Source organism: Callithrix jacchus, chromosome 7, assembly GCF_049354715.1.
Source record: "Callithrix jacchus isolate 240 chromosome 7, calJac240_pri, whole genome shotgun sequence".
NCBI classification, from domain to species: domain Eukaryota; kingdom Metazoa; phylum Chordata; class Mammalia; order Primates; family Cebidae; genus Callithrix; species Callithrix jacchus.
The window spans coordinates 98,098,990-98,123,126 of NC_133508.1; positions in this window are offsets into that span (position 1 = coordinate 98,098,990).

Genomic DNA, 24,137 nt, shown 5'->3' on the forward strand with positions numbered 1-24,137 from the left:
ATTATATTTTGTAATGTGTGTAATGTTTGTAATCATAACCCTTTTTTATTTGTGACATTAGATGTGTTTTCTGTTTTCTTTGCTTTCCTTTTTTCAAGTTTTTTCCATGAGAAATTTATCAATTCTATTGCCTTTCAAATACACTTTTGGATTTATTGATCCTCTATGTTTTCTATTTCATTTGTTTCTGTTTTTATCTTATTATTTCCTATCTTCTATTTTGTTTAATTTGCAGCTCTGTTTTTAAATATTTGAAATGAATCGTTCACACATTGATTGACAGCCTTTCTCTTTTTCTAATATATGTCTTTGAAGCTATAGATCTTTCTCTAAGCATGACTTTACCTGTATTACCCTAGCTTTAATAAATATTTTAATTTTTTTAGTTTAAATTATTTTTTAATTATCATTGTCATTTCTTCTTTGAACTTGGGACTATTGAACAATATTTATTAATTTCCAGATAGTTGAGGATTTCGCATTCTGTTTTTGCTACTGGTTTTTAGCTTAATAGCCTGAAAGTAAATTTTTTGAAAAGTTTTAGAAAGTTTCTTTAGGTTCTGTTAAGCTTTCCACATGCCTGGGAAAAAATGTGTATTTGGGGATTTTTGTGTGCTTTATTCTACACATGTCCATTAATTTAAATGTGATTATAATACATTTTAACCTGCTATATTCTTACTAATTTTTGCTCGGTATGTTCTCTTAGATACAGAAAGTGGTTATTAAAATTTCTCATTATACTATTAATTAGTCCATCTCACCTTTCAGTTTTGTCAATTCTTGCTTTATATATTTTTGTATTATGTTATTAGGTACATTACAATTTCCTATGAATTAAATCTTTTTTCAGTGCAAAGTCTCTCTTCATCTCTAGTAATGTTTTACAATGTGTATAGCTATAGCAGTTATATTTTGGGTAGTACTATGTATATTTTTCATTCTTCAACTTTTCTGTATTTTTATGCCTTAGGTTTGTCTCTTGTAAACATGGTAGATATAGTAATTTTAAAGTCTGTGTCTCATAACTTCTATATCTACAGTCCCAATAGATCTTTTTCCATTCCCTGTTGATTTTGACAGTTCTCATTCCTATCATCTTATCTCCTCATATACCTAGTTATCTTCTTATTATGCAATAGTTTCTGTATTTCAGAATTTGTTCACAGAATTAATATGAAGTCTAGGATGATGTTATCTTCCCCAGAGAGGAGTCCCATTTGTCTCTGCCCTCAAGCCGTAATCACTTCAATCCAATTTAAAGGTGATTCAAGACTGATCTTAGTTCCTGTGGGGCCTATTTCTGGTTCACCCATACTCCCAGGGTTGAGACCTTCCCAGTGTCATAACTCTGGCCTCCCAACCTGAGTAGGCCCTGATTTTTAATTTCTGTTCCCCAACTTTAATCCTCAGCCACCCTCTCTAGAATGGGCAAATAACCCTAGTGGAAATTAGGCTCAAATGCTGACCTTACTTACCACACTTTACCGTCCTCTAGATCGTGGCCAGATAATTCTTCCCTACCTTGCTAGTTGTCCAGTGCCTTAAGGCAGATATTTTTATATTCTTACCAGCTTTTCTCATTGTCCTCAGTGAGATGATCAGTCCAAATTACCTTGTCACCATTACTAAACAGACGTACAAGTCTGCTCTGTCCATTTTGTTTTTAATATACAGTAATGCATTGCTAAACAATGGGGATACAGTCTGAGAAATTTTGTCATTGTGTGAACATCATAGAGTGTACTTGCACGAACGTAGATGGCAGAGCCTACTACACACCTAGGCTATATGGCATAGCTTATTGCTCCTAGGTTATAAACCTGTACGACATGTTACTATACTGAATACTCTAGGAAATTGTAACACAGTGGTAATTATTTGTGTTTCTAAACATAGAAAAGGTAATGCATTGTGCAAGGATGTTAGGACAGCTACAACATCACTAGGCAATAGGAAATTTTCAGCTTTATTATCATCTTATGGGACCAATATTTCATATATGCAGTCATTAGGCAATACATGATTGTAAATAATTTTACATTATGTTACTACGTTTTCTTATTATGATTGCTTTATTTTGAAAGTTAGATATTCCCACTTTTAAAAACTTAGCAAATATATGACCAGGCACAGTGGCCAACATCTGTAATCCCAACACTTTGGGAGACCAAGGCAGGTGGATCTTGGTTCGAGACCAGCCTGGGCAACATGATGAAACCCTGCCTCTACTAAAAATTAAAAAATGAGCCAGTCATGGTGGCACATGCCTGTAATCCCAGCTACTTGGGAGGCTGAGACAGGAGAATTGCTTGAACCCAGGAGGCAGAGGTTGCAGTAAGCCAAGACTGAGCCACTGCACTCCAGTCTGGGTGACAGAGCAAGACTTCCTTCCAAAAATAAAATAAAATAAAATAAAAATTTAGAAAATAAAAACATGGAAAGGAAGAAAATAAAAATCACTTATAATTCCACTATTCTGAAATGTATTTCCTACTGGTCTGTTTTTAATGAATATATACAAACATTTTTAACAAAAATGAGATCATGCTGTACTTACTATTTTATAACATAATTTATTAATTTACTATAACATGACATCTTGATAGCTGCATCGTTTTCAAGGCATGGGTATACCACAGTTCACTTCAACAATTCTCTAGAATTGAATATCAGAATTTTTCCAATATTCACCATTACAAAAACCATTGTCATAAATATTATTTTGTCAAACATCTGAACAGTTCATGATTATTTTCTTGGGATAAACTCCTAAAAGTAGAACTGATATTAGAAGATATAGGCATTATATATATTGACAAGCTGTCCGCCAGAAGAGGATTGTCAGTGTACATTTCTACTAGCAGTGTTTGAGAGTGATATGTTTCCCTTCCTGCAAACAGATTAAAACTACTAAGCAATCGGTCCCATACCAACATAAATGAGATTTACCATCTTAAAACAATTTTTAAAGGATGTTTAAAGTTTTCTGTCCTGGTTTTTGCCGTGATTGTGACTGATTTCTCTCTTAAAAAGGAAAATAAGCCATCAGCTCAGAGACTAGAGGGATTTAGGAGCTTAGCAATAAACAACTAACCATTTCCTCTACTGGGAGACAGCATAAAAGTTGGTTTATTGACACGGAATATGATACAGCCATAAAAACAAACGAGACGGCACTTAGCTCACAGAAAATAATCTCTAATTATCGGATTTCCAATGCTACAGCCCCTATACTGGAGACATAGCTAGAATCTCTCATTTTATGCCCCCATACATCTACCCAAACCGAGGAAAGAGAAATTGTACAATATTAATATGGAGAAAGAAGGCCATAGTTCTCTGTGTACTTTATAAAGAGGATTTTGTTCTTTGTTCATTATTGTATATCCCCTGAAGCCTAATATTAGCTGTTTTTGAAGATGAAGAAAGAAACACTAGGCCACATGTGCTTTTCATTTTTTTGTACCAATTTATGGTATACATGTGAAACTTTTTTGTTTTGTTTGTTTTGTTGAGCTGGAATCTCACTCTGTTGCCCAGACTGGAGTGTAGTGGCACAATCTCAACTCACTGAAACCTCTGTCTGCTGGGTTCAAGTGAGTCTCATGCCTCAGCCTCCAAAGTATCTGGGATTACAGGTTGCCACCACATCCAGCTAATTTTTGTATTTTTAGTAGAGATGGGGGTTTCACCGTGATGACCAGGCTGTCTAGAACTGTTGGCCTCCCGAAGTGCTGGGATTATGGGCGTGAGCCACCATGCACAGCTGCAACTTTGTTACATGCATAGATTGCAAAGTCAAGTCAGGGCTTATAGGGTATAAAGCACCTGAATAATGTACGTTGTATGCATTAACTTCATTTTTTTTTTTTTTTTTGAGACGGAGTTTCACTCTTGTTACCCAGACTGGAGTACAATGGCACGATCTCGACTCACCACAACCTCCACCTCCTGGGTTCAAGCAATTCTCCTGCCTCAGCCTCCCGAGTAGCTGGGACTACAGGCACGCACCACCATGCCCAGCTAATTTTTGTATTTTTAGTAGAGACGGGGTTTCACCTTGTTGACCAGGATGGTCTGGATCTCTTGACCTCCTGATCCACCTGCCTCGGCCTCCCAAAGTGCTGGGATTATAGGCATGAGCCACCACGCCCCGCCGGCATTAATTAACTTCTTATCATTCCCTTCTCCCTTCTCCCTCTGACCACTGTCCATCATTCTACTCTGTATGTCCACGTGTACACATTTTTAACTCACTTATGAAAGAGAACATATAATATTTGACACACATGCCTTCTAAACTAGGTATTGATGAAATCAAGACTGAGTTTCAAAGGTTTACTTTTATTGGTTTATTCACTGTTGTAGAATTACCCTGTGGAAATAGCAGATGGCTGCTTCTGGAATGTATCGTGACATAAACGAATAAATTCAGCAGACATCTACCTGTCAACTGACTTTTATACTCCAATTATGTTATTTTAGGTTTATTTCTAAATATTATTAGAAAATAATTAGAAATATTAAATTATTAGGGCCCTGGCTTAATCCATGGGACACTAGAGTATAGTGATAAAGAGCATGAGCTCTGGGGTCAGACTGTCAGAGTTTGGCTCAGTGACTTCTAGCCAACTTGGAGTAAACTACTTAGCATCTCTATGCCTGGGCTTCCTCATCTGGAGAATGGGAATGATAGTAGTACACATTTCAGATGGTTGTTTTGAGGATTAAATGAGATAATAACTGTAAAGTCCTTAGAACAATGCCAGGCACATGGTAAGGCTTGTAGTTAGTTATTATAGAAGGGGCTGTATAAATAAATGTTCAATTTAAAAAAAATCAACAGAGCCATCTGGGGGTGGGAGTTAATCACTCTCACCCCAAAATGAAAACCTCCTGCTATTGGAATAATTTTCCAGAATGGAATATATAAAGGAAAACTTGATGAAATACAGGCATTAAATGTTATCACATAACCATCCATAAATTCCGGGTTTCCACAAAGCAGTTCTTTCGAATCATAATTAAGGGTTTGAAAGTCAAATGATTTAAGTGCTAGTTTTAATTACCTCTTGGTGAACTTTAGTGTGTTAGAATTGTCACAACTTTCCTTGAGGATTACTCTGAAGCCAGGCAATACAGTGGGAAATTATTAACTCCTACTTTGGTACAGCAATTATCTGCATTACAAGGTTTATGCAATTAGCTGTTTAAGATGTCATTATATTTTGCCATCTGGTACACAGGAGTTTATGCATATGAACAGGCACGTGTTGAAGTGATTTTCACTATATGACTTGTTCTCAACCCAAGTCATCTCTCTAATGAGGGGAAGTTGCCGTGCACCGTACATTAGTGGCAGGTGCACACTATCAAGCTTCATTTTCATCGAAGACCTTCGTTTTTCCATTTTAAAGTATTCTGCACAAGTGCTGGAAAATTAATTAGTCGTTCGCAATTGAACAACGCCTGCAGACGCGTTCCTTAGCAGTTAGGCGGGGGCACGGCTTCAGTTAGGGGCCATTCCTCCTCCTCACCCGGACGGCTGCAAGGAACCCTCATTCTGTGCAAAGCCAAGGCACGATCCACGGCAGTGAACCTCTCCTCGCGAAGAGGGAAGAAGGGCTCGCTGTTGCACCCCAGGCCGAGCGCCACAGGGGAGAGGACGCCGCAGCGAGTCCGGAGATCCCAGCCCGGCCTCGACGCCGGTGCGCTCCCGGAGCGCGCGTCCTCGCCCGAAGCGCATTAAAACGGCGCCCTCTGGTGTCAGCTCGCGCCGGCCGGGTAAAAGCAGAGGCGCTGGGGGCCGAGTTCAACTCGCCACCTGGTTCGCAAACCGGAAAGATCCGGGAGTCTAGAAAGTGCCTGGCAGTTCTGCGGACGTTGTGTCCGCGCCCTCGCTGTCGCGCAGAGCTCGGCTGCGATCAGAAACCAGCCAGGCTCCCCGGGACCCAGACGGTGGCTCCCGGGGGAGCCAGCGTGGAGGGCGAGGAGGGCCCTGGACTCCGAAGGCAGGAAGGATAGAATCCCCAAGCCACGACGGCAGCGAGGCGTGGGGCGGCTGGGCTCCAGCCACCGAGGCCCGAACTCGGCCCGCCCTGCCGGTCGGCCCTCAGCGAAGGAGCCCGGGGTCGTGGGGGCGGCGGGAAGGAGAGGCGCGCAGGGCTTTCGGGGCCTCCCCGGCCCCGGCTCCCGTCGGGCCTTTGTGGGTCGGCGGTGTCTGAGTCGCGGACTGGCCGAATCGTCCCAGGAAGACGCGCAGCCCCGCGCGGGCACCTGGCCGCACTGCCATTGAAATGTGACACTGATGAACGAGCTAGGCCCGCGGCTTTCTTTGGGAAAGTTGGGAGTCGCCAGCCGCGAAACCCGCGGCTCTCAAGTTCCCTGGGAAACGTTCTCCCCGCACCCCACCCTGCCTCCACCTTTGGTACTCTTGGTGGAGTGCTACCCTTTCCCATCTCGCCCACAAAACTCTCAACTCTCCTCTCTCTCTCCTCTCTCTCTCTCTCTCTCTTTCTCTCTCTCTCTCTCTCTCTCTCTCTCTCTCTCTCTCTCTCTCTCTCTCTCTCTCTCTCAAGTTGGAGTTGGTTGGGGCTGAGTCAATAAAGTCGCCCCTTGAGCCTTTTGTTTTGAGGCTCTGATTGCAACGGCGCCTTTCGCCTTTTATATTTGGGACCTGGTGGGTGACAGTGAGGAAGACAGAAGGACAGTGAGGGGAGCATGAGGAACATGGCCCCTTTGGGGATGTTTTCCTGCACCAGCTTTTGTTGGAGGAGAGGGTGGAAGGGAAGGAGAGAGAGCGGGTTGGGTGCCTTGCAAGCAACCAGCTAGGATTTCTGGAGAGACAATAACGTATGAAGCACTGAACCAGGCACCAGCAGCGCTTATTGAGAATGAAAATAGGATCTTGCAAGCTGATTAGCAAGAGAAACATTCAAAAAAGAAACAAATTGGTTTGATTAAGTATCCAAATGGCTACAACCAGGCTGAGTAAACAAATAAAGGATGGGTCCATTGCAGTTCAGAGGTGGTTTTATGTAGGCTCAGCTTAGAAAACAGATACTTAATAAAGTTTGACGATGACGCCAAAAAAAAAGTCCTCTTTGACGACAGACTAGCACAGAAGCAGCCCTACCCAAGCCCCTTACAAATTGTAACTATGACTCTGTTTCCCTCTGTGAAACGGGGATAATTATGTCTTGGTGTTGTGAGGATTACCCAGGGTTAAATGAAACAACGTCTCTGGCTGAATACTAAATACATTTGGTATTAATATAATACTCCTTCTCTTTCAACAATTTCAAAATTGTTCCCATGATCTCTAGGCTCTGGGCATCTTTAGGGGTTCTTCAAATAAATATGTGACTATGCCCATCTTGTTTATGCCCAGTAAGCTCTGTAGCCTCAGACACTCAGTAGTCCATGTTATACTGATATCTTTTAGAGCATCCAAAATTATTTGAAAACACTGAGTTTTTACTACAAGCATCTGGTAATTGACTTTCTGAATAACTGGCTCATCAGACTGGTCCATTTAATGTCAATAATAAGTAACATCAGTTTATTAGACTCTTACCAGTGGCCCTAACTGAATATTCCATGCCCACGATCAAGAGCAGCAGTTCAGCTTCTTCAGCAAATCTCATTGTCTGTTGTAAAAAGTCATTTCACGTTAATAAGTATCTGCTTTCCCAGAGCTAGAACCACACAGAACAGCCTGTGCCCTGCAATCGACTCATGGAGACACCCACATTTAGAAGTATCTCGACTGGGACTTGGGAAGGTCAATGCTCTGATTCAACAGAGTTGATATGAAGAACACTAATGAGTTTCAAAGTGGCTTATAGGCCAGGAGTGGTGGCTTACACCTGTAATCCCAGCACTGTGGGACGCCAAGGCAGGCAAATCACCTGAGGTCAGAAGTTTAAGACTAGCCTGACCAACATGGTGAAATCCCATCTCTACCAAAAATACAAAAATTAACCCAGCATTGTGGTGCATGCCTGTAATCTCAGCTACTCAGGAGGCTGAGTGAGGCAGGAGAATTGCTTGAACCCAGGAAGCGGAAGTTGCAGTAAGCTGAGATCACACCACTGCACTCCAGCCAGGGTGATTATAGACTGGATCACAGCTTTGCCCTTTTTTTATTAAAAAGAGCCCTGGATTGCTCATTGTTGGGAAATGGTACCAAAACGAAGTAGCTAAGGTTTCCAGAAATATACCTATCTGCTCCACACTCCTACACCAACCAATGTCTGTTTCCATGACACAGAAGCATAGTGACAAATCAGAGAATAAAACGGGTATCTCCAAAATACAATGCTGTCTCATACATGCGTACATATGTGACTTGTATGAAATGAGGCCATAGGATGTAGTGCCTACCCTGCCTAAAGTCTGTTCTTTATTTTTTTTGAGACTGAGTCTTGCTCTGTCGCCAGGTGCCAGGCTAGAGTGCAGTGGTGCGATCTTGGCTCGCGGCAACCTCCGCTTCCTGGGTTCAAGCAATTCTCCTGTCTCAGCCTTCCGAGCAGCTGGGACTACAAGCGTGTGCCTCCACGCCCAGCTATTTTTTTGAATTTTTTGTAGAGACGGGGTTTCACCATGTTGGCCAGGATGGTCTCGATCTCTTGACCTCGTGATCTGCCCTCCTTGGCCTCCCAAAGTGCTGGGATTACAGGCATGAGCTACCGTACCTGGCTAAGTCTGTTCTAAGGTCATTCTAGCTACACCTGAAGATGACAAAATGAGGAACATTAAAATTCTAGAATGAAGATAGTAATTTCAGGAAAGAAATATATTAGCTCAATGTTTAAGCCAGGGCATATGTTCATGATTTTATTATAACAAAACTAAGGCATGAACTTGCAAAATGGGAGAAGGGTAGAAATTTTTACCCTAAAACTAATAATGTAAATGTTGGGAGAAATACTTTTGTATTTCTCCATATTTCTGTTAGCACCTAGAACAGTGTAGAATACACAAAATACATTCCACTAATATGTGTTGGTTTCAACTGGTTTTTCTTCACAGAGTCCTCTTATCTAATTACTAACTGGTCCCCAAAACCTTGCAATCTAACCACCTGACCTTACATTTGATAACTTTATACTGTTAGTTACACAGTAGGGTTTTCCTACTAACGAATCCTCTGTGGCATCGGTTTCAAAATGAAAATCTATTACATTATTAGAAACACGCTCAGTGTAAAGAAACTGGAGATGAACTGCCAAAGTCTGAGCTCATAATAATGTGCTGGGAAGCAGAAGCATCATGGCTGGACCCAGTAGGAGAAAGAAGATGGAATGCACACCTTTACATCCAATGCCCAACTCAAACCTTTCTATCACTAACTCCACACCTTTTGCTGAGTTCAGTTTGTTCTCGGAGGGAAAGGAGGTTTCTGGTTGGTTTGCTACTTAGGTAAGTAAGAAGAAGGGGAACGAAGGAGTAAGTGTTGCATAATGACAGAACAACACTGCCGAAAAGAGCATAATTTGCTTCCCTGAAGAATCCAGCATCCTTTCATCCTAAAATGTTCCTATTACATGGACACAGACTAGCAAAAACATTTGCTATACAAAAACACCTATTGTAAATAATTTCCACAACCAGATCAACAAAGCACTATGACCATCAATTAGATGCCAGGATTTGACAATAGCTAGATTATACTAAATTTTTCATTGTAATGTTCATTATAATGAGATTTCATCGGTTTGGTCTCAAAATAAATATAAATTATTCATATTTATAAAATTACAAATTAACTCATTCATTGGTTTCTCCCAAGGCACCTCTGCTCCCTTCTTCTGTCAATATTTTCCTAGGAAACATAATCTACAATTAATTGAGGCTGCAAACACCATCTTTTACCACATCTTCAGTGCAGCAAAACTACTGAGGTGGCCACTCTTCTGCCTGATCTTTCTCCATAACTTTTTAAAGTACCCTACAGCCAGCTGGTGCCTTCTTAAGTTGTAGTGCAGTGGAAGACACCTGCGTGTGTGCTGGGCGATCCAGGCTCTCCACAACCTGGCTCTGTCACTTGTCTATGGAACTTTAAGTGATTCCCTTGATCTTCCTGAACCTGTTTTCTCTTCTGTGATGATGGAAGTTAGTCGTATTTCACAAAGATGTTGTGAGAATTATATGAGACCTGATATTTAAAATTCCAAATCTAGTATTCTAGCACAGAGGAGGTACTGAATGGTAGATTAATGGTAAAGTTAGATTCTGACTAGACATGCTGGCTTGAGTCTTCAGTACCAGCTACTCAGGAGACTGAGGGAGGAGGAGCCCTTGACACCAGTTTAAGGCTACCAGTATTGCTGTCATTGCATCTGTGAACAGCCACTGCACTTCAGCCTGTGCAACATAACAAGATCCCACCTCTAAAAAAAAAAAAAAAAAAAAAGGTAGATTCTATTTTTTTTCTTTATTCCCCCCCTTTTTAAATTTTTTCTTTATTATATTTTGGGGGGGTAGATTCTAAAATAAAATAAAAGATAGATCTAGGGCTCCTAGAATAAAAAAAAAAAAGATAGAATCTAGCTCTGTCACCCAGGCTGGAGTGCAGTGGCTCAATATTGGCTCACTGCAACCTCCACCTCCTGGGTTCCAGTGATTCTCCTTCCTTAGCCTCCCAAATAGGCTGGGAGATTATAGGTCCTGAGAAGCTGGGATTACAGGTGCACGCCAACATGCCTGGCTAATTTTTGAAGTTTAGTAGAGACAGGATTTCACCATGTTGGCCAGGTAGGTCTGGAACTCCTGACCTCGTGATCCACCTACCTCAGCCTCCCAAAGTGCTGGCATTACAGTTATGAGCGACCATGCCAAGCCAAAAAATATTTTTAAAAGCAGATAAAACATATAGCAACTATGGCTTGCATCCCCATGTCTTTGTTTCTTCATCTTTAAAATGGGGATAACAGGTCAGACAGAGTGGCTCATGCCCATAATACCAGTATTTTGGGAGGCCAAGGCAGGAGGATCCTTTGAGCCCAGGAGTTTGAGGCTATGGTAAGCTATGATCGTGCCACAGCACCCTAGCCTGGGTGACAGAGAGAGACCCTGTTTAAAAATAAATAAATAAATAGGGATAATATATACCACATGAGGTCGTGAAAACTAAATAATAACAAATCATTTAATAGATGTAAATAATTAAAATAGTAAATAGTAAGTCATCCACAATTATAAGATTTTATTTGGTTTTGGGGTTTGTTTTGTTGTTGTTTTTGAAACAGGTCTAGCTTGTTGCCCAGGCTGGAGTGCAGTGGTGCCATTTCAGCTCACTTCAACCTCAGCCTCATAAGCTCAAGTGATCCTTCCACCTCAGCTGTCAAAATAATAGCTGGGACTGGCAAGGCGCAGTGGCTCACGCCTATAATCCCAGCACTTTGGGAGGCCGAGGTGGGTGGATCACGAGGTCAAAAGATCGAGACCATCCTGGTCAACATGGTGAAACCCCGTCTCTACTAAACATACAAAAAATTAGTTGGGCATGGTGGTGCATGCCTGTAATCCCAGCTACTCAGGAGGCTGAGGCAGGAGAATTGCCTGAACCCAGGAGGCGGAGGTTGCAGTGAGCCGAGATTATGCCATTGCACTCCAGCCTGGGTAACAAGAGCAAAACTCCGTCTAAAAAAAAAAAAAAGCTGGGATTACAGGCACAGGCCACCAAGCCTGGCTTTTTTTTGTTTTTTGTTTTTTTTTGTAGAGGTAGGTTTCTCCATGTTGCTCAGGATGGTCTTGAACTCCTGGGCTCAGTGATCTGTAAGCCTCAGCCTCCCAAATGCTGGTATTACAGGCACGAGCCACCACACAGCTATTGTCTTGTTTTTTTTTTTTTTAAACACAGTCTTGCTTCGTTTCCCAAGCTGGAGGGCAGTGGCGTGACCTCGGCTCAGTGCAACCTCCGCCTCCCAGGTTCAAGCATTCTCCTGCCTCAGCCTCCCAGGTTCAAGCATTCTCCTGCCTCAGCCTCCCAAGAAGCTAGGATTACACCCGCCTGCTACCATGCCCAGCTAATTTTTGTATTTTTAGCAGAGACAGGGTTTTGCCATGTTGGCCAGGCTGGTCTCAAACTCCTGACTTCAGGTGACCCACCTGCTTCAGCCTCCCAAAGTGCTGGGATTACAGGCATGATCTATAGTGCCTGGCTCACGGCCGTTGCCTATGAAGTGATAAGCTAGTTATCAAAACTCCTAGTAACTCATCCTGTTTCCTACTCAAACACTGAAACCTCTTAGCTCTCTCCACCTTCTTCTAAGGCCCTAATCTTCAAGGAACAGAAAGAAGCTGAACTGTCTTACAAGTTAGATTTCTTAGGATAAAAGATGGGTTTTCACACTAGAAATAGGTGAAAGTTGAATGGGTGTGGTGGCTCGTATAATCCCAGTAATCCCAGCACTTTGGAGGGTTGAGGTGGACATATCACCTGAGGTTAGAAGTTCGAGACCGGCCTGGCCAACATGGTGAAACCCCATGTCTACTAAAAAATATAAAAAATTAGCTATGCGTGGTGGCGTGTGCCTATAGTTTCAGTTACTCAGGAGGCTGAGGCAGGAGAATCGCTTGGGTCCGGGAGGTAGAGGTTACAGTGAGCCGAGATCGCCCTATATTGCACTCCAGCCTGGGTGACAGAGTGAGACTCTGGCTCAAAATAAATAATAAGAAATTAATTAATTTTTAAAAAAGAAATAGGTGAAAATTCCTTGGCACCTACAGCTTCTCACCTACATCACCTCATTAAATTCCCACAATGACTCTGTCAGAGAGGTACCACTCTTCCCTCTTTTGAGAGACTCGGAGAGATTAAGTAACTTGTCCGAAGCCACACGGCTATTCTCAAGGAAACATAATGCATCCCATGAAAATAGCCTGGAGTCGAGATACAGGAGTCAAAGCGCAGCCAAAATTGTCAGGGTGCAAACCCTGCTTGTCCAATCAGAGCTGCTACTTCTGTGGTACTGGAATCCCCCAATTTCTGAAATTAACACCCAGTTCTCCACTCCCCAAAAGCATATGCTCAGTGCCCTCAGGGCTCTTGCTGTTGCCAACAGACTTATAACTCGACAGACTCAGCAGCTGAGAGATGGCTGTGGACACAACAGGCCTTGCTGGGCTTGCTGGGAAGGGGCCACGTTACCCCTGCAGGCGCGTCTCCTTCTCCCTCCTGCTATTTAGAACTCGCCTGTAGGTGGCGCCCTGCTTCACTCAGGGGACCTTGGAAGGCGAGGACACGGGTCACCAGCTGCCTCCCCTAAAGGCCAATTTAAGTTGTCCCCTGGCTTGAACTCAGCAGGAACCTCGGGGATGTGGACGTGCCCCCCTCCCCCGGCGCTCTTCCTCTCCCAGCCCCCTGCCCTCGGCTCTCCCGGGGCTGGCGGGGCCCACGCTTCCTCCAAGGTCTGGCTCCGCGGCGCGATCTCCAAGCGCTGGGGCCGAGCCTGGCGCTCTGGGGCGGCGCTTCGGTGCCCGACCCTCGGCCCGGCCCGCGGGCGCCGACTCCGCTCCCCATGGGACCCGCTTAGCCGGCCGCTGTAGCGGGGGTGGAGGGATGGGGGGCTGTGACCCCCGTGAGGGCTGGCGGGGCGGGGCAGCTTTAAAAACTTCTGAAAGGCCTCGTTCAAAGCCTCAAAGGACAGAACTTGGGCCGGAAGGCGGTTTCCACGGAGGGGCCTAAAAAGGGGGCTACGGGTGCACCTGCAGGGCCAGGAGCCGCGGCCTGGAGGGGGGGGCAGTCACCGATAGCGCCGAGGCCCCCAACCCCCGCCCCGCATTCGCCGTCCCTCGGAGCCGCGGCGGCCCCGCCCGGGCCTTGCGCTTTCATCCTCCCCACGGGACGGCGGCCGCGCGGGGCGGGGGCGGCTCTGGCCGGCGCGCTCCCCGCGGGGTCTTCCTTCCCTCCGGCCCCTCCCTGGGAACCCGAGATTTCACCGCAGAGCTGAACTCCCGGATTTTAACCCCAACCCAGCCGGGCGGGAGGCCGCTGAGAACCGGGCGTCGGGACCGCGGAAGCGTCCCCTGTCACCTCCTAGCACCCCACAGAGCCCCGGGGAGGGTGAGGAGGAGGAAGACCGGGAGGAGGACCCTCGCCGGGGGGGCGAGGAAGGGGCGTTCGGGGTCGCAAAACGCGAATCGGAGCGGCCCCGGCGGCGTCTGGAGTCGCCGCGCCCGCCGTGCCACCTCGGGCAGGTGGGGAGGGACAGCCCGGTCGCCGTCAGCCAGGGCAGCTCCGCCGTAGACGTCGAGCGGACGCGGTCCCGCGCGCGGCCGGAGAGCCAGCTAAGGGGCTTTTCATTAGCGCCGCATTAGGACACTCATCTCCAGAGTCCTTCCCGTGGAGGCTCTTGAGTGAATTAGGTAAATGATTTGCTCCATTTGTAGTTTCTGAAGATATTTTCTCAGCTCTCCTGCCATTGAGCGCTTTAGCCGGGGAGCAGATGTGTGGGGGCCTCCTCCCCACTACCTAGGGTCTCACTCGGTGACAATTGCTGAGTGAGTCAGTGAGGACATGTGGGGAAAGGTAAAACTGGAATTGAGCAAAGCTGAGTAATTTAGCTAAGAAAGAAAAATCGCTACTGAAAATAGAGTAGTTCAAGAATAAACTACGTAAAGTCTATCAGTTTGCTTGGAGTCCTGTTCCTTGATCTGAGAAAGTAAAATCCATCAGAGTTGGGAGTCCCTCCCCCACCGCGAGACACACCCCCCCCCCACACACACACACACAAAATTAGCACTTACTACACTTTATCTAAGTTATTGAAAGACTTCTTTTAGTGAATTTTAAGAAGCAATTGTGGTTGACATTACAGGCAGCAAAGGTTTGGGGAACAGACGGGCAAACTTCCTAAGAGCTTAGCTGCAACACTAGCTCTCAAATTTAGTGTCAACTTTTATTTTAAAAAATAAAATAGGGTGGTGTTTTTATTCATCTTTTATATTTCAGGAGGTAGGGAACACAGAAGGAAAGAGACTGAAGGGAAAACAGGGCGCTGGAAACAAAAAGATAAAGGCGAGATTAACTGTAACATTCTGGTCTTCAGCAAGTCCCAAGCTGGAGTCCTAAAGCACTGCACATTTCTGGTAGCGCTAACTCTAACCAGAATATTGGCCGGCCTGGTCTCTAAGTGCGTCCTAAGAAAAAACAGATTGAAGCAAAATAGTTTTGTTCCCTTTTGTGAAGTTCTAGCACTTGCTTCATGTGGTAGTCCCAGCGGAAAAGGGAGCCCTCCGGCTGCGGGTGGCCTGAACTGAATTTGCTGCTTGAAAATCGGCAGGTGTGCGCAGTGTTTGCAGCGCTGGAGCCGGGACCTGATGAGTAACAGCAAGAGGGCTCAACCGCAGGACATCCCGGGTACCTAACGCCGGCATTTAAGCCGACAGGGACTGGCGCGTCGGAACTATCCTTCCGACACTAGAAAGCCCAGAGACGCATGTCCTACCACCTTGCCCACTTTGTACTGGGCATCCTCGGTAAACAGAATGAAAGCCACATGTTTATCCCTTAAGATTAAAATGTAACCTTTAGAATACTCCCTATTCCGGGGTTAACAGCATGTCAAGGGCTCAAAGGCAAGCTTGAATTGCATATAGGAGAAGGTGCAAAAAGGGCAAGAAACTTTGTAAAAGTTGTAATCAGTATTCGAAGAGATAGTTTCAGATGGTGCTACATAATGGCATGGTAACAGGAGGACCAAATATGCTTAGAGGGCATTCGTGTTCTCAGAAAGGGGTTGAGGGTAGAAGATTGGTGCACTGTGGTTTGAAGGTTTAGAGAAAGCAGCCTTATCCTCATGAAGCTGGGAGGCTCTACTTTCTCCACAAAGTACCCAACGTTTTTCACCCAAGAAATACCGGGATCCAAGACCTTCTCAGGCTCTTTCCCGACCTGAGGAATCGCAAAACTTGCAAACTCTGCAGCTTTTCTCTTGAGTTCATTTTAAAACACAGGCGCCATGAGCTCAAAATAATTAAGGTGGCTGTTTCCCCGAGACAACAAACCAGGCACAAACCCACACCTTCGTCCGCACTGGCACCGACAGTCCGACTCTGGGGCCACTCACTGCCAGTTAAAGAACAAGAGCCTATCCACTTCAAGTGCGGGAGCAAGCTTGATTCAGGGTGCAAACATATGCCCGCGAAACACAAATGGGGGGTACTTAATTCTGGGTGCCGGAGGGAACAGTTACTCCAAAAGAAGTCCGAAGGCTTCCAGTAATCAATGAAAAACAGCCCTGAAGGTCTGCAACCTGTCAGCTCCGGGCGTCACCACTCCATCCCATAGCCCCACAGCATTGAGTACTGTGTTTCAAAAATCGGGAAGTGCTGGGGTTTCGTTGGGGCTGGGTCCTGCCTTCCCCCGTCTTCCTCCCTATTGGGCCCTCTCTGTAAGAGGATTTGCTTTTCCGCGCTTCGCTGGCAGGTCGTTTTTAGGAAATCTTGCTTCTGCAAAACGTTTTAACATGGTAATATACTGCAGTCTTATTAAGGCCCCCTCCAGAAGCGGGTGAAAGGGGCTCTGTTTTCCCGAAAGATTCAAGAACTCCACTGTCTGAGCAAGACTGGCCCAAGGAAGGCTTGGATTGACTCCGCTATCCACTTAAGTGAAGACAGTTATTTTTGTGGTGGTGGTGTTTTTGGTTTATGTTTGTTTGTTTTTTGTTTTTGTTTGGTTGGTTTTGGTTTTGAACGCCTAGGAGATTTAAAATTCACATAATCCTCCCTCCAAAAGGAGAAAAAAAAAAAACATTGAACTTGTTACCTTCATTATAAGCTACCCCAGAACAAGCTGAGAGGACAGACTGCTGAGCTGGTGGACCACGAATTAATGTGGAGAGGCCACCCGGGCTAGGTTCCCGAAGCTCAAGGACGCAAAAGAAAGGCGACAGAAGTTTCTCACAGGTCACTGTTAGGGAGAGGGGCAGCGCACGGAACCCCTTTTATTTAAAGTTCAGTTGTGTTGGGCATCTGATCCAGGACAACTCGCCCAGGAGCCCGGCGGATTTCGGCTGCCACCATGAAAGTCAGAATCGGTTCTGCCGCGTCGCCCACTCATTCCCGTTGGGATGCGCCAGGCGGGCGACAGAGAAGGGGGCGCGACGCGGGGTCAGCCACCGGGCCAGAGGGCGGCGCCCGGCTGCAGCGCTCCGCGGCCTCCTCCTGCAGCCTCGCGGTCGTGACCTTGCCGAGCAGCTCCTGCGCCTCCGGCTCGGTCCCTGCACCCGCCCTCACTTCAGTCCCTCTCAGGGCCTGCAGTAGGAGATCCCCGTCGTCCGGGTGGGTGGCGATGGAGAGCAGAACTGAATTTATTTACTCTCAAATTCCCCCAGAAGCTCTGAAACGGGAAAAGTCCGCGGGCCGCCAGGGACAGTAATCACTGAGTCCCCACCCGGACGCAGGCGGTCTCGGGCTGAGCTCCGAGGCCAAGCGCCAGCGACTGCTGAGTGCCAGGTTGCTGCAGACGAGAAATAAAACCCGCCAGATCTCCCACGTTGGGCTCCCGAAATTTTCTGTAGTATGAGTACCTTAGATTTCCTTTCGGATACTTACAGCGCCTCTTTAGAAGAGGTGTGTGGGAGTGTGATAGTGAAGATAGGGTGGGGAGTTTTTGCCTGCTGATGTGCCATCCTGGCCTCACAAGTGAGAAGTGGGGAGACAGGCAGGTGGAGTAGAAGGTAGCACACACTCTTCTATTTTTATTCATATATTTTGGAAATTGTGTAAGATTAATCAAGTGGAGTCCTACGTTCACGCCAGCGCTTGGAATGAATGAATTTTTCTCTCTGCGCTCGCAGCAAGATGCTTTCTACTAATGGAGAACTTTACGTCGGGGCCTGCAACCCACTAAACTTGGCGTCCCATGCCACACTGGGCATCCAAGGCCTGCCTGCCCTCCATGGGACTGTCTTTCTGCCCGCCCCTGGTAAAAGTTACTGCACCTGGGGCTTCTCAGAGTGCAAGGAGGAAAGAAGTGGGGCATTACTTTCCAACAAGCAATGACCTCAGCCTGCCAGTGCCTACCTTGTTCTGGAAACACCTAATCTCTACTTCCTCTATAAAGCTTAACTGCAACTTGCCTCCAATCCCAAATTGCAAACACTAGCAGAATTGCTCCCCTAAGCATTTCATTCCTTTGACCCTTCCTAAAGCCTCTTACGAGTCTGCACTCTGGGGGTCCTTAAGAGAAAGAGAAATTCAGGATGCCTTTCTTTCAGTTTAAACTAATAATGACACAAAGGGAGCATACCTGAGACCTGGGATTGTTTATACTTCATAATTCAGTGACAGACCAGGCCTGAGGTAACAAGTTGCGTAGAAGAAAAAAAAGCATCGCAATAGGAACATGGCTTGGAAGCTTCTCTCTAAAGGAAACCTTGGCTTCCTCCCACCTGGATAGTCACATATTATAAGTATGCACTTAACATATACAGCCGATATTACATGTTGGCATTGATCTGGTCAGGTGGAGAATTCTCCAGTTTCTTAACTATTCCATGTATGGGAACAGAGTTGGTAGGGAATGTTCTGGCCTATTCTTAATAATAATAAAGACTGCTGAGCTCCTTGCTTCACACATAAAAGCCAGATAAAATAAACTGCTTAGAGGCCTTAGTGGAAATCCAGGAGCAGTTCAAAGATCCCCCTATTATATCTGACCTTGCTTTCTCTGTGTTTACACTGGAGTAATAATAATCTCTAAGATTCATTGAGCTGTTTGCTACATGTGCCATGCTCTGCTCTAAGCACTTTAATATGATAACTCATTTAATTCTGACAACAGCCCAATGAATTAGTTGCAGTTTTATTCCCCATTTAATAAATGTAGGAAACTGAGGCACGACTTAACTAAGTAATTTGCCTACTATTTCTCAGCCAGTGCATGTTAAAACTAGACAGTGGTTTGGTTGCAGCACCTGTGCTCCTGACCACTGACTACACAGACAAGAGAGGTTTTGAACAGTGATCCCTGCATGTGACCCTGCTTGGAGTTGTTTTCTGAAAACGTAGACAGGAAGTAATTAATCCCATTAATTTGGTCCATCCAGACAGCCAACCTGGCACAGAACTCTTACCCACTAAAAAGTTATTTTCCATAAACTAACCAAGTGATTCAATGCGTTTTGTATACAGATTATAAATACACCACAAGAACACTGAAAATTGTTCCAATCCCCATATCCTTTTGGCTGATGCTTGAAAATGGCCTTTTTCCCCTCCCCCAGAAAACACATGATTACATTCTCATTCTCAAAGAGCACTCATATACTATATGCACTGCAAAGCTAGGACAATAACAGCTCTTAATACAGACAATCTTGACTGTTAAGGACTCATGCATACTGGACTCGTTTTCAACACCTTCAGATGCCACCTGAAGAATGGGACCTCTTTTTCTGTCCACATTAACCTCCTCCCCGATCATCATTCCCTCTTAGATAGAACAGGGATTGTCTATGCAAAAAAAAAAAAAAAAAAGACTTTTGAAACCACATCATTTATCCTCTTTAATTCTACAGATGAGGGAAAAGGGCCATAGGAAAAGAGACTTCCCCGAGCTTACAAGGAACCCAGGACTCCTTATTTCCAGTTCACTCAGTTCAGTCCTCTTCCCCCAAACTAGACTGCTTCTTAGAGTTGATAAAAAGTATTTAGACTACCAGCACACTTAAAAAAAAAAGTTTTAACAACCCTTTTTTGGCCCAAGATATATAAAGAAGGGGCTGTCTTACTCCTTTCTTCCTTTCAGATGTGTTCCTGGAATGTCTTCACCAGATGTTTACTTGAGAACTTGCAATCTCAGAGTCTTCAACATGTGAGCGCATTTTAAGAGCAGTATTTTAGAGTGGAACCCAATTAACGATTTTCTTTTTCTTTTTTAAAGAAGGGAATTTCAGTTTTGCCTGCAAATGATCCAAGTCTGTAGAGTCTTTACAGACTCTGCGTTAACCTCAGTCAATTCCACTCTAGGACGTGCTGGTCTCAGTCTAGTTTTGTTCAGACTTTATTTTGCGCCAAGCTGCATTACAGATCTCTTGTCCAGGCTGCAAAAGGTTGGGGTAGGGGGTTGGGGTGACGGGCTCTTTTCTCCCCCTTCATATGCGTGAAGCAATCTGGAATTATTCCACTTGGCTCTGACGCGCGCGCGCGGACGCGCGCGCGCACACACACACACACACACACACACTCGCACACGTGTACCGTGCATGTGTGAACGCCTATGGATCTGTGTATGCACACGTTTGTGATTTAAAGTGACAGGACCAAGAGCTGGACTGAAGCAGTGAATTATTTTGCGTGATAAATCAACTTGATTGTCTCCACACTGTACTTCCATTATTCACCCGAGTGCTCGGCGGTTACGGTGGACGTGCACTGCGGCAAAAATGTCCTCGGAGCCGGTAATTTTGTGGCCACTGCGGCGGCGGCGCAGGGGTGCGAGCACGCATTGATTTTTCAAGATCTCATCTCCCTTAGTGCAACTCACCAAATACAATCGAGTTGACTGCAGAATCCTCACAGGATGCTTGTGGATTGGGCTTCGTAGCTGTGATTTAAAAAAAAAAAAAAAACAAAACTGTATACACACACACACACACACACAATTTGTGTACAGGAGCCGAGCCGTTGGCACAAGAAGGGAGATGTACCTTTTCTGTTTATTTCCCCTTTACTCCCTTAAAAAAAAAAAAAAAAAAAGAAAATGGCCACCACCGTTTCCTGAGCTTTTGGGAGGTCAGACCTTTGCAGATAGGGAGGTGACACTTTTTTTTTTTTTTTTTTTTGAGACGAAGTTTCACTCTCGTTGCCCTGGCTGGAGTGCAGTGGCTCGATCTCAGCTCACTGCAACCTCCGCCTCCCTGATTCTTCTGCCTCAGCCTCCCAAGTAGCTGGGATTACAGGCGCCTGCCATCACTTCCGGCTAATTTTTTGTATTTTTAGTAGAGATGACTTTTCACGACGTTGGCCAGGCTGGTCATGAACTCCTGACCTCTGGTGATCCACCCGCCTCGGCCTCCCAAAGTGCTGTGATTACAGGTCTGAGCCAACGCGCCCTGCCGGAGGTGACACTTTTAATCCTGTTTCTTCCCTCTGTCCCTCCCTCCCTCCCCCACCCCCACCTAGTCAGCCCTGCAACAGCCCAGGGAGAGAAATTGTCAGAGGCACCTGTGCTGGCCATTTGTCCTCACTCGCTTTTTACTTCTGACAGTAGTTACCAATTTTTTTTAAAACTGATCCTTTTTGTCTAGTTATCAAATTTTTAATAAATATATGTCCAGAATATGTTTGTCTTCTTAAACACCAGCCAAGCAGTGGCTGAACAGCAGCAGGAGGCAATCTCTTTACAAGATCTGGTAGAGATCACCTGGGGCAGACACAACTCAATAATTACAAACACTTTTTCTTGTTTTTTCTTTTTGGAGAAAGATAACTAATTAACAAATTAATTTCCAGAAATGTGTGTTGATGCCTGTGAGTTTATTTAAAAGCACATCCATAATTTTACTTTATTTATTATTGAATTGCTATTCTCTGTAGCTGTGCATAAGGATCACACCAGACATAATTTACATTTAAAAAGTGGGATTCCAAAGACTTGGGGGACAGCTGTGTCACCCAACTTTGTTTGCAGGACAAAACCTGAATGTTTTTGAGGGGGTGGGAAAACTTTTCCATTCATAAAGATGGCATTGACATGTTTATCCTAGGTTTTTACTTCTCTTGAAGTTGCCTACAGAGCCATAGTGGTATTTGTCAAATTGGGAAGATAATTGCAGTGTGAATGTGTGAGTAATGACACAGTATTGCATAATAATAACTTAAGCAGCATATCTTTGTTTACAGTGATGTAACTTTCCCAAAGTTTATAGTAGCCTTAAAGGGTTTAGTGCAGAGCGACTGCAAATGAGTAACTGCCAAGAAGAAAGAGTGTGATCCATCCCTCCTCCAGTTTAGTTCTGCAGTCCTCATTGGTATATGAAATTGCAACCTGCAGGTACCAGGGGCAAGAGGACCCATTTTCCTTGGATAGAAGGGAGAGACTGGAAAGAGGCCAAACTGATGACTTTAATGTACTTGAACTTCTTTTTAGGAGAAATTAAAAAGCTAGATGTAGCAATGTAGTGAAAATCCATCTCAGTTAACTGTGATGATACACCCAGTGGAGTGAGCTATTTAAACATAGCTGAAAGATAGTTTTTTTTTTTTTTTGACAGAGTGTCGCTCTGTCGCCCAGGCTGGAGTGCAGTGGTGCAATCTCAGCTCACTGCAACCTCTACCTCCCAGGTTCAAGCGATCCTCCCACCTCAGCCTCCCAAGTAGCTGGGATTACAAGCATGTGCCATCATGCCTGACTAATTTTTGTATTTTTAGTAGAGACAGGGTTTTACCATGTTGGCCCGGCTGGTCTCAAACTCCTGACCTCAAGTGATCTAGCTGCCTCAGCCTCCCAAAGTGCTGGAATTACAGGCATGAGCCACCACACCTGGTCAAAAGACAGCTTTTTAAAATGTACTTTAAAAATAGTGAAAATGAGCCCAAATGAACTCACCACCACCAACCTCATTTTCTCCAACATTTAAAACTTAATTGGTCAGGTGTTTGAAGTACTGTTTCACAACTCATTATTTGTAAAACTGCACAATTTTCATGTTACCGTAACTTGATGGATTTTTTTTTTTTTTTTGAAACAGTCTCATTTTGCCACCCAGGCTGGAGTGCAATGGCACAATCTTTGCTCACTGCAACTTCCATCTCCCAGGTTCAAGTGATTCTCCTGCCTCAGCCTCCTGAGTCGCTGCAATTACAGGCGTCCACCACCAAGCCTGGCTAATTTTTGTAGTTTTAGAAGAGACAGGGTTTCACCGTGTTGGCCAGACTGGTCTTGAACTCCTGACCTCAGGTGATCTGCCTACCTTGGCTTCCCAAAGTGCTGAGATTACAGGCATGCGCCACCACCCTGGCTGGATATTTTAATTCAGCCATTACAGAAGAGAAAAATGGAAGAAATAGGTTAACATCTACGTCCACAGAAAGGCAGCCTACCAACTCAAATGAAACCCATCCTGTCTCCCAGGCAGTAAAACTTTTACTGTCTTTTTTCTTAAAGACCCATATTTCAGGGCCTCAGTTTGATGTGATTTTGATTTATAGCTATAAAAGTAATACCAAAATATTTAACTTCACATATGAACATATGAAAACTAACAGATAGGGGCCAGGCGCAGTGGCTCATGCCTGTAATCCCAGCACTTTGGGAGGCCGAGGCGGGTGGATCTCGAGGTCCAGATATCGAGACCATCCTGGTCAACATGGTGAAACCCTGCCTCTACTAAAAATACAAAAATTAGCTGGGCATGGTGGCGCATGCCTGCAGTCCCAGCTACTCAGGAGGCTGAGGCAGGAGAATTGCTTGAACCCAGGAGGCGGAGGTTGCGGTGAGCCGAGATCGTGCTATTGCACTCCAGTATGGGTAACAACAGCGAAACTCCGTCTCAAAAAAAAAACAAAAACCAACAGATAAAGAAGCCTTTGTTGGTCATTAGGCAAGGCCCTAAACTCATGAAATACTCTTCTAAAGCCTACCTGAATTAAAACTTTTTGTGATATCCTCTGTAGAACCATGATTCACCATTATAGAGACTCTAGTAAGGCCACAGAGTTAACTTTTATAAACTTTCTTGATATAGATTTTTTTAAGACAAAAAAAAATCACAAACCAAGCTTTCTTACTACAGAAAGTGATAAAATTCTTAATATGTTGCTGCTGTAGAACATTTTGCTAAAGTGAATGGGCACTTCATTTAATGACAATAATAAATAACTGAATAGTATAAACATTAACTATGATATTTTCTTAGTTAATAGGTTATGTTCTTCTTTCTTTTGGAAAGCAGTCTCACTATGTCGCTCAGGCTGAAGTGCAATGGTGTGATCTCAGCTTACTGCAACCTCTGCCTCCCAGGTTCAAGCAATTCTCCTGCCTCAGCCTCCCAAGTAGCTGGGATTACAGGTACATGCTACCGCACCCAGCTAATTTTTTGTTTCAGTAGAGATGGGGTATCATGGTGTTGCCCAGGCTGGTCTCAAACTCCTGAGCTCTGACAATCCGCTGGCCTTGGCCT